The 17,264-nt window shown below is 41.0% G+C and overlaps 1 protein-coding gene across 6 annotated transcripts in view; it reads right to left on the bottom strand.

Moving 5' to 3' along the window:
* Positions 1 to 17,264, bottom strand: part of OSBPL6 (oxysterol binding protein like 6) — a 194,992-nt gene that overhangs the window by 124,547 nt on the left and 53,181 nt on the right. For 2 of the 6 annotated variants that reach the window (XM_045031679.1, XM_045031685.1), the window contains exon 1: positions 386 to 955. The exons of 2 other annotated variants lie outside the window; for them this stretch is intronic. The gene's annotated coding sequence lies outside the window, so the exon portion shown is untranslated. Of the gene's footprint in view, positions 1 to 385; positions 956 to 6,076; positions 6,179 to 17,264 lie in introns of those variants that run through there. 2 more of the 6 variants (XM_045031684.1, XM_045031681.1) reach the window with 2 other exon arrangements.

Here is a 17,264-nt window from a genome sequence, read left to right as displayed (position 1 = left end):
TATTAAAATGAAAATGCCCGCAGGTACTTTCTCTATGATAATGGTCTTATCTCTAGGATATTCTTGTTAGGGAAAACTTATATTGTTCAAAGGACTATTTCACAGATTATTATGCTGTGTGGCATCTTTTCTTTGAGCATACGAAGGAAAGAAACACACTTCAATATGTTTTAAGTATAGTCTAATGTCCAGTACCTATAATATATATAGAAAGTTATTTAATAAAAATATATTTACACTGTTGTAGTTGTTTGTTTTATATGTTCATATATAGTCAAACAGGTTGTGGAACAAGGGACTATAAGGGGGTCGGCTCCTGCCTTTCACTAGCACCCCTTTTCTCTGGTTGGATGCAAACAGTTCTTTTTCACAGGGCGGCACCCACCTTTCATGGATGCCCGCCCTCCCCGCGCGGTTGGGTGTGAGCCTGCTTTTGTTTTTTGGTCTTACAACGGGCCTTTTGGGACCTTTTGGGAGCACCTGCTGGCTGATGGTTTTCTCAGCAGATCTTCAGCAACAGCCCACTGGCTGAGCCGTATATGCTGTCCCCCCTTCCAAGATATACAGTCCCAAGTTCTTTCTTGGCCCTAGTATGGAGCCGTAGCTCTTAGGCTTCTTCCCAGAGGCACTGCCTTCTTCAACACCCAGCCGGGGCCCATCTAGGTACCATCTGCTAGTGTCCTTTCAGCAGCTCTCCATGGACTGTCTGCAACAAGACCAGCAAGGCACATCTCAGTACCCTCATCTGGTCTGGCCAGGTTCTGTGCTCAGTCCCCCAGTCTCAGCCTGCTCACGCTGACCTTTTCATGGTCCTGCTGCTAGTCTATCCAGCCAGCCAGGCACCTGTTCTTTGGCAGCCTTCCCTGGGCTCGGTTCCGTCTGGTGAGCACTCTGCAGTGAGCTGTCCGTGGTCCTGATGTTCATCTAGCCAGCCAGGCACCCAGTCCTCCGTTGCCGGGCTCCACACAGCAACTGAAGGCTCTGCTGCTTGGCTTATATAGAGCCCCTCTGGCTGTTCCATCAGCCCCTCTGATTGGTTGTTCCTCCACAGCCACTCTAGGCTGCCTGGAGGAACTTCTCTTTGCTTTATTCTGGGGCAGAGTGACGCAGGGGTGCGAGGCCTCCAGCAGGGGGCTCTGGAGTTAGTACACCCTGCCACAGGGCCCTATACAGTTCTGGCTCTGAAAACAATTCGTCTGGCTTAGATTTGGAGGAGAAAGAAGTTAGAGAGGTCTAGGCTTCAATCAACCTACAGTCAGCATATGAGTCCTATTGAGCTTCTCCCAGCTCCAGAGCTAACCCAGACAGAGTGTTCCAAAAACCAGAGCTGTATTATAGTACACGAGGCTCCACCACCAATACTTCTTACCATCTTAACCCCACCAAGAGAGGGTCTTGTTTTATAAATGTCTGATCCTACACTTTGAATTCTGCCTGCAAATGGAAACATTCTTGGTCCAAAGAGCAGAGAGAAGTATGGGTGCATGGAAAGAAGGGAGTGATGGGAAGACAAGGAAGGCAAGAACAAATTTGACGAGAAAAATCACAAAGATTTGAAAAGGTGTGCGTGCCTTCTGTCCAGCCTGCCCTACCTCAAATTAAAAAGGAAAAGAATGAGAAACAAAGCTTTTACTTTTAGTTATCTAGGACAGGTGACATTTCAGATTTCCCCATCACACTAGTTTGTCAAAAGTTTGACTAGAACAGCAGAAAAATTCACAGCTCCATTACACCACCTAGGTGTTACTGACTTCACCTTATCTTTACCACTGTGTATTAATCATCTACTGTTCTATTCAACAGCTATTAAGTTTTCAGAGGTGCCAAACAAAAGGAGATTCCATTGTTCCTACACCCACATGCACCTAATCCTAGCTCGAGGGGTGGGAGGACTTGTTTCTCCACTCACGGGACTCTCTCAAGATTTTCATTCTGTTCTCCATTAGGTGAAGTCTTTTTACCCACCTTTTCCAATGGCCACATATGGAAATTTGCCGCCTGTTATACTGTCTTATACAATATGCTATCTTTGAGAGCATGCCCATGCTCACCTTGTGAGCTGAATCCCAAAGGCTAAGTAGCCATAGAAATTTCCAAAGCAGTAAGGAATGGCAAATCTCATGAATGACTGATGACTACATAAAGAGGCATTTTGAAAACTTCTTATACTTTTTGCCAACTTGGAATAGGCTCCAGAGTTGTGTTGGAAAATTCAAAACAAAAAACTTCTTTCTTAAATCAAAAATCTTTTTATGGCTCAATGAGCCAATTTTTGGCATTGATGAATCAATATGAGAGTCTGCAGCAGTTTGAGAGAATAGTTTAAATGGTCTCCACTCTCGATTGGCTATTTACAAGAAACCCTCACAAATCTCATCCAAAATGGTTTGGTTTCCTGCTGAATAGCTCATACTAGAATGCTCAAGCTGTGACCTATGTGGTACAATTTCTGCTGAACAGAGTCCTGGAGAACGACTAGTCATTTTACAGCATGATTTGCTTTAATGGTGCCATAGATAGGTATATAGATGAGCTATTATTCTGATCATAGCTGCATCTCACACAGGTCCAGTATTCACACACTACAGAAACAGAAAGGTTAAAAAAAAAATTCAAATGTATGCAGAATTGTTATTCTACCATACGGATTATTAGCAGCAAATAGAGATGGTGTCCCAGTATGCAGTGCAGGGATTTTGTAAATCTTTAAAAAAGTGACAATCTAAGTATAGGAGGAAGAGGACCTACAGTGAGTGATCAAGCTGCATGAATGTGCAGAGTCATTTTTAAAATGTCTGTCAAAATTAAAGGTTGCATTGCTGTAACTTAGCACTGCTGTAACTTTGTCATCTTTGTGGGATGAATCACTCAAATATTTCCTAGTGTGTTAGGAAACATGCTACTCCCAGACCCCCTCAGACTGCACTTTTTACCTTTGTACATAATACAAAGAAAATCCCATCCCTGATCCTTCATACCTAGGGCCAGGGCATTTATGTTTAGTTGCCCTTTGGTGTTTCATAGAAAGCCCCAGGGCAGAAATTCACAGCTGAGAATCCTTAAACCCCATCTCTGTTTAAGAGGATTTGCCTTTAAACACTCCAGTACCTTAGAGTGATGATCATTATTGAGAGATCTTCTGCCTTAGTAGCACTTGGTGGGCATTAAGTTAGTTTTCCTCCTTTTGGCATGTGACAGCCCAGAGTGTGCTCCTTGTCCCATTGCCAGAGTGTGTACAATGTCACTAGCAATGGAAGATATAAGGTTTCAAAGATGGCAACTTCAGCACAAACACATTGTGTTCAATCAAACCAAGCACACACTGAGAAATTACTGCTATGTCAGTAAATGGAGAGTACGGTATTCAGTTTTTCAGTTGAAAAACTTGTTTATTTTATATGGTTAAAGAGGAGAGTAATTCTGTGGCCCTGTTTGACATTCAGATTTAGGACATGCCAAAAACACCTATATGCCAGTGCAGTGTCTGACACTCTCTGTAATGTCCCTATCCCCAAATACCACAAACAACCCATGTATTCCCTAGCAGAGAAAAGCCATAGGCCTAACAGATAAGCATGGGGAATAGGCCCAGAGAAGTCAGAACACAGCCCTAACATCTTGCCCCAAGGTTTCTATTTATAACCCTGTTCCCTGCACTACATTCCAAGCTTCATGGCCCCATCCCCTTCAATGCCCCTTCTCTATGTCCCCTATTTGGTGCATTCCATCCTGCCTCTCCCCTGAGACCAGGGAGTACAGCTCCATGCCATCTTTCTTTATGCTCCCTGGCCCTTAATGCCCACTTCACATTCCTCCCAGTCTCCTCTCCTCCTCTGCATGCCTGCTCCTTTCATGCCTCCTCATGGAGTCTTGCCCCCTGAATTTCCCCCCAGGCTCTTACCCCTCACTCCATTCATGCCCTGCAACTCTTGCTCAGCCCAGCCACGACAGCAGTACAGTCTGGAGTCAGCAGCAGCTGCACTTACATCAATAAACATTTTTAAGCAATTTACAATGTTATTTTGTATACCCGTGAAAATAGCTCTGTATGAGCGTGGCCTTGACCACAGGTTAGAGGAGAAAGGGAAAAAACGAGAAAATGAAACAAGCTACTGTGCTCTGCCACTTTAAAGCACATAAACCTCTCCACACGGGGTCTGGGGAGTCACGAGTGGGGCTTTCTTCAGGTTGGTCCAAACAAAACATGGCTTCCTTCAGCTGGAAAAAAATAAAACAGTACTTAACTTGTTATCTATTGTTAGCAGTGTAGTCCTGTGTCAGCAAGACACTCAGTTTCCCAGTTCTTCCTTGTTTCCTTGTCTGGCTCTGACAATTTCCTGACCCTGTTTACTTCATTTCCTCACTTCTCATTATATCACGTCTCTAAGAACTCTTAGATTACACTCCCTATGTTAGTGTGGTGTATTGTTACCCCATCACAAACTATTCTGTGAATCTTTGTAATATAATTTTAATGAGGGACTTAATAATGAATGTCAACAGCAGCATTAGCACTTACATTATGCTTTTCATCTATACATCACAAAGCACTTCAGAAAAAGAGAGGAAGTTTTATTATAGCACAGGCTCAAATCAGTTATAGCACATACAGACAATCTGCAAGTTCCTATCACCATTACCAAAACATCTCCATCTCACCATCTTAACTTGAAGCAAATGTTCCATTCAAGTACTGGTCTTTTCCCAGAGAGAGGCTACCAACTCCATGAAATATGTTCAGCTTTGTAGTTTGGGAGAAAATGTATTAAGAACTCAGGCAAAACTAAACTCATTTTCCCATGTGCCCAAATGCAAGATTCACAGACCGATCTCCAGAAGTGAAATGAAAATGCCACTAAATTCCAAACTGACTATTTTAAAAAGAATGTTTTAAATAGACCTCAATATCTCTCTAACCTCACCAGCAAGAAACAAACCCCTTTCTTTATCTTTCATGATCTAAGTCAAGGTTTAGAGCTTCTTTTGAATAGGGCATCTTATTGGGTTAGGAAGGGATCATCAAATATTTAAAAACTGGTATAGGTTGTTAGAAATTCAGTACTTATCATTCATTAAAAAGATATCAGATAAATACAGCACCTCATATCATGTTCTGGGTTTTTGAAAGCTTGATTCACAAGCTAAAATGAATACATGAAATTCAATCTTTTTTTGAAAAGAAAACTGATTTCATGAATACATTAGACACTACCCTATCCTCAAACATTACTCTAATTTAATTGTGTGAGCCTTCCAAGTCAGATTTACATGGTGCCCTTATTTTGTATTCTGTATATTTGAAAAATATGAGTATAAATTGTTAAGAGAACAATTCCAAAATAATCTGTCTGAATAATTAGGGTGAGCTAAAGTCTTACTCTCACCTGGATAGGATTCCAAACAGCAAATCATGAACTGCTCTTTGCAGATTTTATTAAAAAGATATTCAGTAGAAAATTGCCCAAAATAATAATGAGGCATGTTGACCATGTAGGACCACCAGTGACAAGATGTGTGTACCTCATCCCAGCAAAGTGAGGAAAGGATAACAAGCTTTCTTGCAGGGGAGGAAAAATACCTGTTCTGCCCAAAGAGAGCATAAGAGCTGCCAGTTCTGAAGAGAGGGCCTGACAGATAGGCTTCATTAGAGAAGCAGGCCTTTAAAAGTAAGTTAGACTACAGACTGGGATCTACAGGGATGAACCCAATGCCTGGACTCTGGTCTGATGGGACTCTGTGTATAGAGCTACGGTTTAAATGGCACTGAAGTCAAGAGACACTGTACTTAGTTTTCAGTTCTTGAGTCTGTTGATGTAATGTCTCCCAGAGAACAAGGGGCATTTGTTGTGAGCTGTTCCAGGCTCACTATAAGGCCTTGTTTAATAACCACATTGAGCTGTACTTTGTTGTGAGAACCCCAAACTCATCTGGGCCCTAACCATACACCACTCTAAACAAAATGTTTGACCTATTGTTCCCTAAATCTGGCAGTGGCTGCGTGCTCTGCTCCTGGAGAAGATGATTAATCACTAATCAGAGTGTTTAATCTACCAATTCCCAATTGGTGAACACAAACCTTTAAAATAAAATAAGAGGGATCACAAAAATAGTATAAGAATCAGTCTGAAATGATATGATGCTTCTTTAATGTAAAGTCCATATGGTCCACACCTTGAGAGGCCCCATCCAATCTTTATCCAGGACTCAGTAGCTTTGATACAAGGCTTACTGGCAGGACATGGTAAAAGTAGGAGAGAAACAAAGAATCTGAAGACCTACATCTGGACACAGGAGAAAAAAGGATTAGCTTATATCATAATGCATACACGCAAAGGGGCCAAACTGAAGTCACCTAGACAATCTTAATTCTGGCGTTTTCTTCCATCTGAGTGCTTTACTTTACAACCTTGATGTTCTTTTAATTCAGTTTTTGTGTGTGGGTGTAATATAGATATAACACATTTATATATGGCTATATAGATATGTAGAAGAGTACACATGTAAGGGAATGAACTATTCTCTGAGTACAGTGAATTCCCAAAATTCACTGCAGAAAATACATTGCATGCACACTAAATATCCACAACAGACTAAATATAATCAAAGCTAAATGCATGCTAAAGCAATTATTTTACTTTACTAACCAGAGAATGCTAGAAAAAATAAGTAGGCTTATACTTTCTCAATATATTTTTTTTATCATAACTGGCTCAAGATTACATTTGAGGCAAGAGAAGATATTTGCATAGATAGCAGCTGTTCTGCAACTTACATTTAATCAGAATCTGGAAGTAAAAATTACTATGTATTATTTATTCTCTTCCTAGGAACTCAGGAGAGAGAACTCACTTGCGAACTAGATTACTGCATGTTGAATAAGTTTGGTATTGGTGGGAGTGACCATACTAAGGGCACACTAAAACTATGTTAAACAGAATGTCTGAGCCAGGACCTGAGTTTCCAGGTTATGTGCTGTCTATTCTGTATATATCAATTGACTTTTTTTTGCATGTGAATTTTAGATGAAATCCTATCTCCATTGAAGACAACAGCAAAACTCTCTTGACTTCACCCCTTGTCTTTAAACCATCTTTGGGCTAGATTCTGCCACCATTACTCATCTGAAGATTCATCTTAATCCACAAGTAGCTGTACTGATTTTAATAGGACCAGTCATGGAGAAAGCTACTATTCAGCATGAAAGTATGGTTGAAACTGGCCCTTTATTTGGAAAGAGAGTTTTGTGATATTGATAACTTTCCATCTCTCCTGTTACTGAAGACAGTTCAATAGCAATTGCTTACATTTTAAACAGGTTTTATAAGCTAGCACCACTGCCTAAAGGTAGCACATATACTGCCATAAAGAAAATCTAAATTTGAACCCAGTTTCTAGGTGTCGTCTCCTTGGGTCAGCAGACGGTCAGATTGGAGCGTAGTGTTCATCACTGCCATGATGGCCCCTATTGGCCCTCTGAGGTGGGGAAGCAATACTCCAAAGGGATGCATATTTTATGAAAAGACTAAATTATATTAATCTTCTTAAGGGATATAAATTGGCTTCAGCAATTAAAAAAAAAACTTACTTAAACTGATATAAAATCACTGGTGCTGTCTTGCTAGCCATCCCCCATACAGAATTCCAGATTGACTCAATTGATGTGAATGAGCAGAGACACATTTGAATATAAAGACTTTTTAATGAGGTGTTTAATAAGACGGATTAAAAATAATAAATCCTTAAGATTACTTCTAGTTTTGATTTTCATGTGATGACATATCAAATTTAAAACCTCCATTGCATGTGGATTAAAATAATTAATTTTATTCAGTGCTGGATTAAAATTCCACAACATTTTTTAACCTAACAGCAAAAAAACCTCTTAGCGCACACACAGACAGAAAAATTGGAATAACAAAAGAAGAGAACAGTGAAACAAATCACCACCCCAAACAGATTATTTTTTGGGGTGTTAGGAAGGGAAATGATAGGTGAGACGCTTCTTAGATATGCAGATCTGAACTTGGTTTTGTTCACACTTTTTATTTTAGAGCTGACATTTTGCAAACAAGAGGGTTTGCACTGATTTTGATAACTAGCTTCTGAAACTAGCAAGTTTACAAAGCCCTTCCCAACAATGGGAGGATTCAAGGAGATGACAGGAGAAGGAGAAATTGCTGGTTAGGAGAAAAGGGAAAAGGCGTGCACTACAGTCACACAAAAGAAACCAAGAGAGTCTTCCTTCCGAGACTCACCACACAATATTACAGGTAAGCAGCAAACTAATAGAACAAAGAAGGAGTCAACCAGGAAGGTTTTTCTTTGCCAAAACCACCTTAACAACCACAGTCCACAGGACATAGCAACAAAACCTAACTGCTACCCTCAAAATTTTTTTTGCTCAGGTAAGAGTCTCTAGGAGAACCTACAAACCATTGTGGAGAGAGTAGAAGATGATGTTCTCACCGCCCATCCTTTGCAGCTTCTCTCTTGAGCTGGAATTATTCACACAAAACCAGTACTAAGTATAGGTTCTGAAAAACACCTTCAAAACTGACTGCCTCTGTGATGGAGCTGCTAAGCAGGGAACTACAACTCCCATCAGCCCAAGCCCCACTGAACATCCTCTTCATCCTGGCTAGGTAAGGGGAAAGATCCTGAACCTGGGACTGGCCAGGTATGACAAGGTGACCAGGCAAACTGCAGAGAAGCTGGAGGCAGAAAAAAATCCCCAGGAACAGTATACAGAATCACATGAGGAACTGACTGCTACTACCTGATATTATAGATGGGTGCAGGTCTGCATGGGTCTTACCAGGGAACAGCAGTGGCTGGGCAGGGAGCCGGTGCAGAGGGGCCCCAATGAGAGACATGGAGCCTGGACTGGAAGCCCGCAGGTACCTATTTGCTTGAAAAGCGCCTGGAATGGAGAAAGCATGCCAGGAACTACGTCTGAAGAGCCCTGACTCTCGCCTGGACTGCCCTCAGGGGTCCAATATTTACTGCTATTGCTCACTTTGAACTGTGTACGCCTCTGTACTGAAGGTTGCTGCACGCTTTCTCTGTCCTGCCAGCCCTAGTAAAATACCCTTTCATTTAGTTACATGTCTGAATGGTTACTGGGACCCACCAGGGCTAATGCCGACCCGGCCTAGCTGCTGAAGCACCTACAGTGCTTGCCTCTAAGTAGAGGGGCACTTGGCACACTGAGGGTTTGGTGTACTCTGGCACTAAGCAGTCCCAATACTTACACCTCCATCACCCACTAATCACCGCTTCATTTTTCAAATATAAAATGGTAATTCACAACTCAGTAACATGCGACCTTTTTGTTATCTACACTGCTTGCTAAAAGCTGGATTTTCATACTTACAATTAGCACACTGAAAGAGAAATATCAGCTCTGTCCATCAGTGCTGTAGATTCCAAGTGCTCAGCTCATTTAACTATCGTTCACACTTTATAATCTCCTTGTAGTAGCTGAGTGCAGTAGCTAGCCCACAAAAACAATGCTGCCTTGGATTAAATTCATCAGTGCTCTTGCGCATACTGTTACACCTGTGTGACTCCACTGTAGTTATTCCTGAGGTGTGAGATACTGAAGGAGTACACAGTACAACAACCACATTAGAGGTTGGTGGTGTGAGCAGAGGAGTAGAAACCTCCTAGGTTCTGATGCCAGCTCGAACAGAGACTCCTTCTATCCTTCACTTACCCTCTCTGCCTTAGTTTCCTCATTGGTAAAGAAGGGTTGATAAACGAATTCTCACAAACGTCTGAGTGAAGAAGGTAATTTTAACTATTATTTGTGAAGCTCTTTGAAGGTTAAAAGCATTCCTAAGTATTTTCAATATCTGATTGCTGAAACTTGTAGACAATTTAAATACGTGTAAATCCAAATAAATCCATAAATGAAACAAATGAAGTTAAATAACAGAATATTCAATTACTGAATAAAAAGTAATATTGTTGCCAGTGTTATCTCACTAAGAATTATAACTACCCCAGCAAAACAGGTCTCTCTTTGTACTTTAGAATTGTTAATACAGAATAAAGTCAACAAAAGAATGGTGCCATTCAGCTATCATGACTGTATCATACACTGTTTTAGATTTATATTTCATTCTCTTCATTTTTAATAACTTTTGAGCAAATCAGGATTAGTGGATAAAGGAAATACAATGTATGTTTATATTTAGCTAAACAGAAGTCTAGAGAATAGCTACGGTACATAGACAATTTTTGACCACATTAAGAAAAAACAAAAATTTATTATTGCACGTAGACATACTCTATATATGAAAAGCGCCAGGACAACAAAAACTTTGTTTAAGAATTATTAGCAACTTACTATAAACTTTTCAAATCTTTTTTTATATCCAAAGAAAATCTCCCTCAAATTTCAGGGAGAGGACACCACCAAATACTGCAAAATATAATATTAACAAAAATATGCATAGGATCTCATTAACCGGAGCAAAATGTCTTTTGCAAAAATATAAATGGTGACTACATCCCAGGATACAGATGAGTATAGAGAAGTGGCAAAAAGACAGAATAGGCCAATGAAGGAAACAGACAAAACGATCTGATTGGTCTCCTTTCTCTTTTCCTTGAGTCAACATGACTACCCCGGATTGGGCAACATTACCAACTGGTTAAGAGCAGCCAAACATAGCGGTAAATTTGCAGAGCAGCATTCAAGGACTTATCCATATGATCCAAAATTAGCAACTGGTCTATATTGGCCAAAGCTTGTGACCCACCCAGGGTGAGCAAAGAAAAAAAGAAGCAAAATCCAACAGCTAGTCTAACTATGAAACCAAGTTTTACAGAAGATTTGTGAAGATATATGCTATTGACCGAGAATTGTTCTGCAACCTCTGCCCTCTTTACAACTTGCAGATTCCTCAGCTATGGGCTGGATGCATCATCAGTCACAAGCCAAGTGATCTGCTTTCATGAATAGTGACCTAGCAGAATACATGAAAGAAGAGAGACACTTACTGTCTATTCTACCTTAAATAAGTTATGCAAAAATAGCATCAATCAAGAACAAGTCAAAGTACAAACTCTCTTACACAAACACCAATTATTCAAAACTTCACATTATCTAACACAGGGTCATGTCGATTATTTAGACTGAAATTTCCCTCAGTTATATTAAACTGTGGTTACCCAAATTTATTCAGTGTCCCTATGCTATGCAGAGAATTGCAGTTGTATTATATAAATGAAGAGAGCTCTTTTAAAACCCCACACAATATACTGTTGAGTTATTTGGCTTTCTGCTTAATAATAAAATATAGCACTTTACTATTTGGAAATAATATACAAATGGACGACACCTTCGAGATAATGTGTAGTGACCAAGAATTACCATGGTACGGTATAAGAAACACAGAGAGCTTGATCTTGATCCCATTCAAGTTAAAGGAAAAACTCTCATTAATTTTAATAGTGCAGGTTCATGTGCTGTTTCATTAAACTGACAACAAGAAATAGCTCAGGTATTTCTTATACTGTGGTATATTAACTGTTGCAAATTGTTGACTTTATCATGGTGATTGCTGTGAAGGTAAGCACTGTTAGTCCCAGTTTACAGATAGAGAAATAGAGGTAGACAGTTAAGTGACTCCCCACAGAAAGCGGCAGTGGCCAAGCCAGGATTGCAACTCAGAGGAGTTGCAGGTACACATTCCTGTTCTCCGCTCATGCCTTTATTGTGAACATATGCAACATCACAGCAGAGTTGAGTTTTAGATAAAGCACCCTATGGTTTACATAATCTAAGGGCACTGAATGTACAAATATATCAGGTGCAGGATAGATCACAGGCTTGGGGTCTCTAATCCTTCATGCCACCCCAGCCTATAAAAAGTTGAGAATGAGACATTTGCCCTTCAGTGTCTTTATCTGGGCTGTTCAATTACCTAAGCCCTCCTCCACTCATCTATATTTGAATCAACTACTCAGGACACATGAAGCAAGGGTGATTTGTTCTTAGGCATTCTTATTTCAGTTCACGCCCATGAAAATATTCTATGTGGCATGGCAATGACAAATCTTTCAGTGCAAGGTTCTTACTGAGAGGCACTCTGCCCTGTGTGGAATGAAAACCTCTCATATTGCCACTCACAGCTTTAATTATAAGTCTTTCTTTTCTCATATCTTACTGTGTAAACTCCTACGCACCACTTCACTACACACAAGTAGGTTAAGGCACATTTGCTACTAATCTCTTCATTGTTTGTTCCTTTCATAAAACTTAAAATAGAATAAAATTTATGAACATAACCTTCTCTAACAGGAAAAAAAAATTGCACCACAGAACAGAGGAATTCTTCCTTTTTATTTTTAATTAAATGCCATTTTTGCCAAATATAGGGTGCTTCTTATTCTTATATGTAAGTGGGAGGAGACATAACTAAATAGAATGCATCTGTTGCTCCCTGCACTGGGGTTCTCCTACCCACACAGAATTCACACACCACAAGTCCTCCCCTACCACAGCCATGGAGAAGTGGTCTGTGGTAGGGCCTGTGGTTAGGAAGCATGGTCATCAGATTTTCCCAGACACTCCCTGACCTAGTCACTTCATATTTTGCACTGATTTACTCCAGCCTCTGACAGGATTACGCCACATGGTGTTCTGTGCAAGGCAGCAGACAAGTTAGAACAAGAGGTTACATCAACCATGCACCTGTTTGACAAGGGTCTGGATTTGACCCTTCAACTACAATATTTCTAAAGAGTTCTTCACCATTTCCATCCAGGTTAAGTAATTACACTGAATCATCCAACAAATCTACTGTAAGACGGCTAGACAAATAAGTGACTTTCCTGGTACTTATCTGTTCTTGACCTTAAAATGTAAATGATTACAGCAGCTCTATTTTAAAAATGCAATTTGGAAGATTTGATTTTAAAAAATAACATAACCCAACAATCAATTTACAAAAATGTGTTATTAATACTCAGTTGATTGCAACATACCTTCTCATCTTGATTTCCCTGTTGAAAAAATGTTCAAGCAAAACTCTCAGATTGAGCAAGCAACAAATATCATAAAATTACCCCTCTGCATTAAACATGGTGAGCAAATACAACCCAAGCTGGTTGCAGATACAATGAAGTCAGTATGACTTTGCAGTATTTTAACCTTCCTCACTAATCCCCTGGATTCAGGGCAGTCTACCAGAGAGGAAAAAGCCTGTTTCTGCTTGGGGGAGGGGAAGTCTACTGCAAATAAATGTTCAGACTCATTTCACAGATGTGCAATTTTAAACTACTAGAAAAACCAAAGTCATCTCATTGCTAAATACATGGCATCCTAAAAATATTTCACCAGAATGTTTGCTGCAGATATATACACACCGTATGCAGTTTATACTCCATGCACACTTAGGGTATGTCTACACAGCAACTAGACACTCGAGGCTGGCCTGTGCTAGCCAACTCGGGCTCTCAGGGTTTTGGCTACAGGGCTGTTTCACTGCCATGTAGACTTCCGGGCTCAGGATGGAGCCCAACCTCTGGGACTCTCTCATCCCACAGAGTACTAGAGCCCAGGCTCCAGCCCGAGACCAGAAATGTACACAGCAATGAAACAGCCCCACAGCCGAAGCCCCAGTTGGTTGCTACTGATCAGCAGTGGGTTTCTCTTTGCTGTGTAGACATACCCTCTGGGCCTGATCCCAAAAGTGCAGAATTCCCTCAACTCCCAACAGGAATTGAGGATGCTGAGCAGCCTCCAGGAATGGATCCTAAACAATTAAGCTTATTACAATAATGTAATAGGATGTAGCAAAAATAATTTGTTTGTAATTTGCAAAAACCCTATTCTGGGATTTTAAATCTGACTCTATTAAATGGATACAAAAAATATTAGTTTTGCATTAAAGTGCAGAACCATCAATATGAAGCATTTGCAATCTGAGTTTTCTAGGAAGAGAACTATGGCCCCTCCCCATACTTCTGAAATGTTGAGAGAGAAAAAAATCTGTCTTTCTATGCCTTTATCCAGGGCTAACAAATGTAGGATTTCAAAATCAAAGGCCAAGTCCTGTACCAATGAAGTCAGTATCAGTTGTGCCACTTTAGTTTCAAGCAGGAGCAGGATGCCACTATTTGCTTTCTGAAGTGTAAAAGGAAGTATCATATCATACCCTTCCATATGCAGGCTCCCTAATCATTTCAAATTTCCTCTAATTGTTTCCATCAAATCCAAGATCTCTCTCCAATCTACTTTACCTCAACGACTGTCTCAATTCCCCTTCCCCGTCCCTCTGCTTATCTAGCGCTGTCTTGGTTTTGGTCCTGCCACAAAACTGTAACAACTATTAGTGCAGGAGCCTTCCTTCCACTCTGCATTGCCTGTGTTCTGGAGCAGTGTTCCTGTAACTAATTGCTTCATTTACTCTCCATCTCATACTCAATCTCAACTGAAAATACATATTATGATGATTTTTTATTCTATCATAGCAGCGCCTACAGGCCTCAACCAGTATTAGTTTCCCCTTTTTGCTAGAGTTGGTATAAGGATAACCGTCCCTTTACACCATCCTCCTGACTGCATGATAGTACCCTGTATCCTCCATTGCAGCTACCAGTGGCCCCTTGCAGTGTGTCTGCCCATCTCTCAGCATTCCACTCTCCCCCTGCTCAAGCTGCCCAATGTCCAGACTTCCAATCACACCTAGCCCCCAAGGCTGCAGCCACCAGGCCTCTGCACCTGCTCTCCTGCAACCTCCGACTCCCTCATGATCCTGGTCCCATCTACACGTTTGTCTGAACTCTGGTGACCATGGAGCCCTCTACTGGCTGTATTTTGAACTGCATATCACCGTGAGAGCTGGCTAGATTCTTTCCCTGCAGCTCAGCAGGGGTGGAGGGAAGGTACCCAGTAACAAGCCATCAGGTTTATTTCAGTGTGAAGGAGAGCAGAAAACTGAAGCTGTATTGAAACAAGGGCTACTGAATCATGGTTGATTAATTATTAAGAATTCTTATATCAGACATGTTCCAAAAAATAAGGTTGCATGACTACTCTAGACATTTCAGAGATATTTCATTGTGAATGGCAAAATCTGTGATGGAGTGTCAAAGATAGCAAGGGGTTAAGGGATTATTTGAGACTCGGCCAGCCCCACCCCGCAACACCTGCAGCAAATGCTCCATCGCTGGAGGATTTAAAAGACAGGGAATTAGCTCATTTGGGTGGCAGAGCTGGAGGTGAGCAGACCTGCACAGAGCAGAGGGAAGCCTAAAGGCTCTGATACAGCTGTTCAAAGGGGCCCTCCCTAAGGGAAGGGAGGACCCACCCCAGAGACAACCAGAGAGAGAAGTATACTGTGGACCTTGGACACTGGTAACCTCCCCTTACTTATTCCTACCAGGGGAAAGCCTTGGACTAAGCTGACCCCGGGGGAGACAAGATGAGAGGAAGAGGCCCAGGGATGACAGCCTTAAGCAGCCTTGGTTGCCAGACTACTGGTAGTCCAAAGGGCCCTGGGTCGGAGTCCGGTGGAGTGGGAGGGTCCGGGGTCCCCTCCCCACAACCCCCTTGGCAGTCAGGGGTTGCGGCAGTGACCACTAGGCCACGCTCCCCAACCAGATCCCAAGTGAGGACCATTACATCATGCTAGGAACCTTCCCCACCCACACAGTTTTTCATAACTCCAGTTACAAAACTTTTTTGAAGGGGGCTTTGTGGGATTTATTTTAGTTTGTTTTTTAATTGTGAAACTTTCTACATACTTCTCATCTAAGTGACTATCATATGTAAATGACTAACACCTTTTTCAATTTATTATCTATCATAACTTAAGATACAGATGATGGTTCATAGACTAATTCTAACTTGCATCTGCCTGCAACAGCTCTCCTGCCACCACCCTGGATTATCAGAGCACACTGGACACCAGCCATATCCTTTCCTCAACACTGTCCCAGCCTGCCCAGTCCATGAGGGATGGGTATGGGCAGAGCTCTAGCCTGCCAAGAGAATTCCAGATGACCATTTAGCCTTATCACTGGCGAAGAATGTGGCCATATAACTATTTCTGATTGACCTTAAAGTGCTGTATCTTGCATCACTAGCCCACTAAAAGCAATGAAACAAAAAGGTTAAAAACAAAGTATCATGGTTCCCCCACAAGAATTTAACGGATGCTGTCAACATAATCTGTATAAAATGCATTTCCTCACATTATACCACTAACAGAAGAATACTAGAAGAATGCTGCATTGTATGAAGTGCTGTTAACCCAAGGTCCCTTCCACCCATCATTGCTGGGTTTTCAGTAGCAGCTAGATCCCATGACGTTTTTTAAAAAGAGGACATCCTGGTATCTTAGCCAATATTTTGTCTCACACCTTGAAAAAAAAATAGATCGTAGTGTTTCAAGCAGACCATAAAATGGATACTGCATTTGCCTGCCTTATTGCTGCTCTGCCAGTTTCTAACTCATTGCTCAAATCTATGAAGGAAGCTATAGAAAAGCAAATATTTTATACTAATTAAAGTTACCATATATGTTTGTGGTGTCCTTTGCTTAAACAGCATTTTCCAATTGATAGTGGTCATCACTGGCAACTTTACTATGCTATTTGTGGTGCCACTACTAAAATATTTACAGTAATCTATTATTCCTCGGTCTAAATTCATTCAAAGTACAGGAATGCCAGAGATACTACAATAATTATCTGCAAATGGTAATCTTCACCTTTTCAGTGGTGTCAGCTGCACTTGGAGATGAGCATCATCATAAAGAAACCTGCACAGTGAAAAGTTCAATAAGTTTGACAGCTCTTAAAATGAGTGGGTGGGGGAAGAGCCTGTGTTTGTTGCTTTTGTTTTCCTGAACAGTACAAGGTCTCAAGGAAACCTCCAGTGGTTTTCAACATCTGCATCAGTGCATATAAGAGAACCTTCTATTGCACAGACAGGAATTTGAATCCAGCACTGTCCTGGGTTTTCACTGCTTCAAGCAAAGCACTTTGTGATTAGAAAAGGCCTTCTGGTCCAAAATGGCTTTGAGGCCTTTACAGACTCCATGTAATTGTATTGGAAGATGGATTAAATTGCCAACATGACAGATTATGGTTACTGAGATGCTGTTACTGACACAGCTGGCTTCTTTTTCAGTAATACAGTATGAGGACAAAAGCATTGGAAACAAATGGATATGGCACACACAAGCAATGAGCAACGTTTTATTCCAGAGAAAGTAAACATGTATTTCTTTCTCTCTTTAAGATGA

The sequence above is a fragment of the Mauremys mutica genome, chromosome 10 (assembly GCF_020497125.1).
Source record: "Mauremys mutica isolate MM-2020 ecotype Southern chromosome 10, ASM2049712v1, whole genome shotgun sequence".
Taxonomy (NCBI): domain Eukaryota; kingdom Metazoa; phylum Chordata; order Testudines; family Geoemydidae; genus Mauremys; species Mauremys mutica.
Note: the sequence above shows the minus strand (reverse complement) of the source record. Positions and strands in the feature narration are given on the sequence as shown.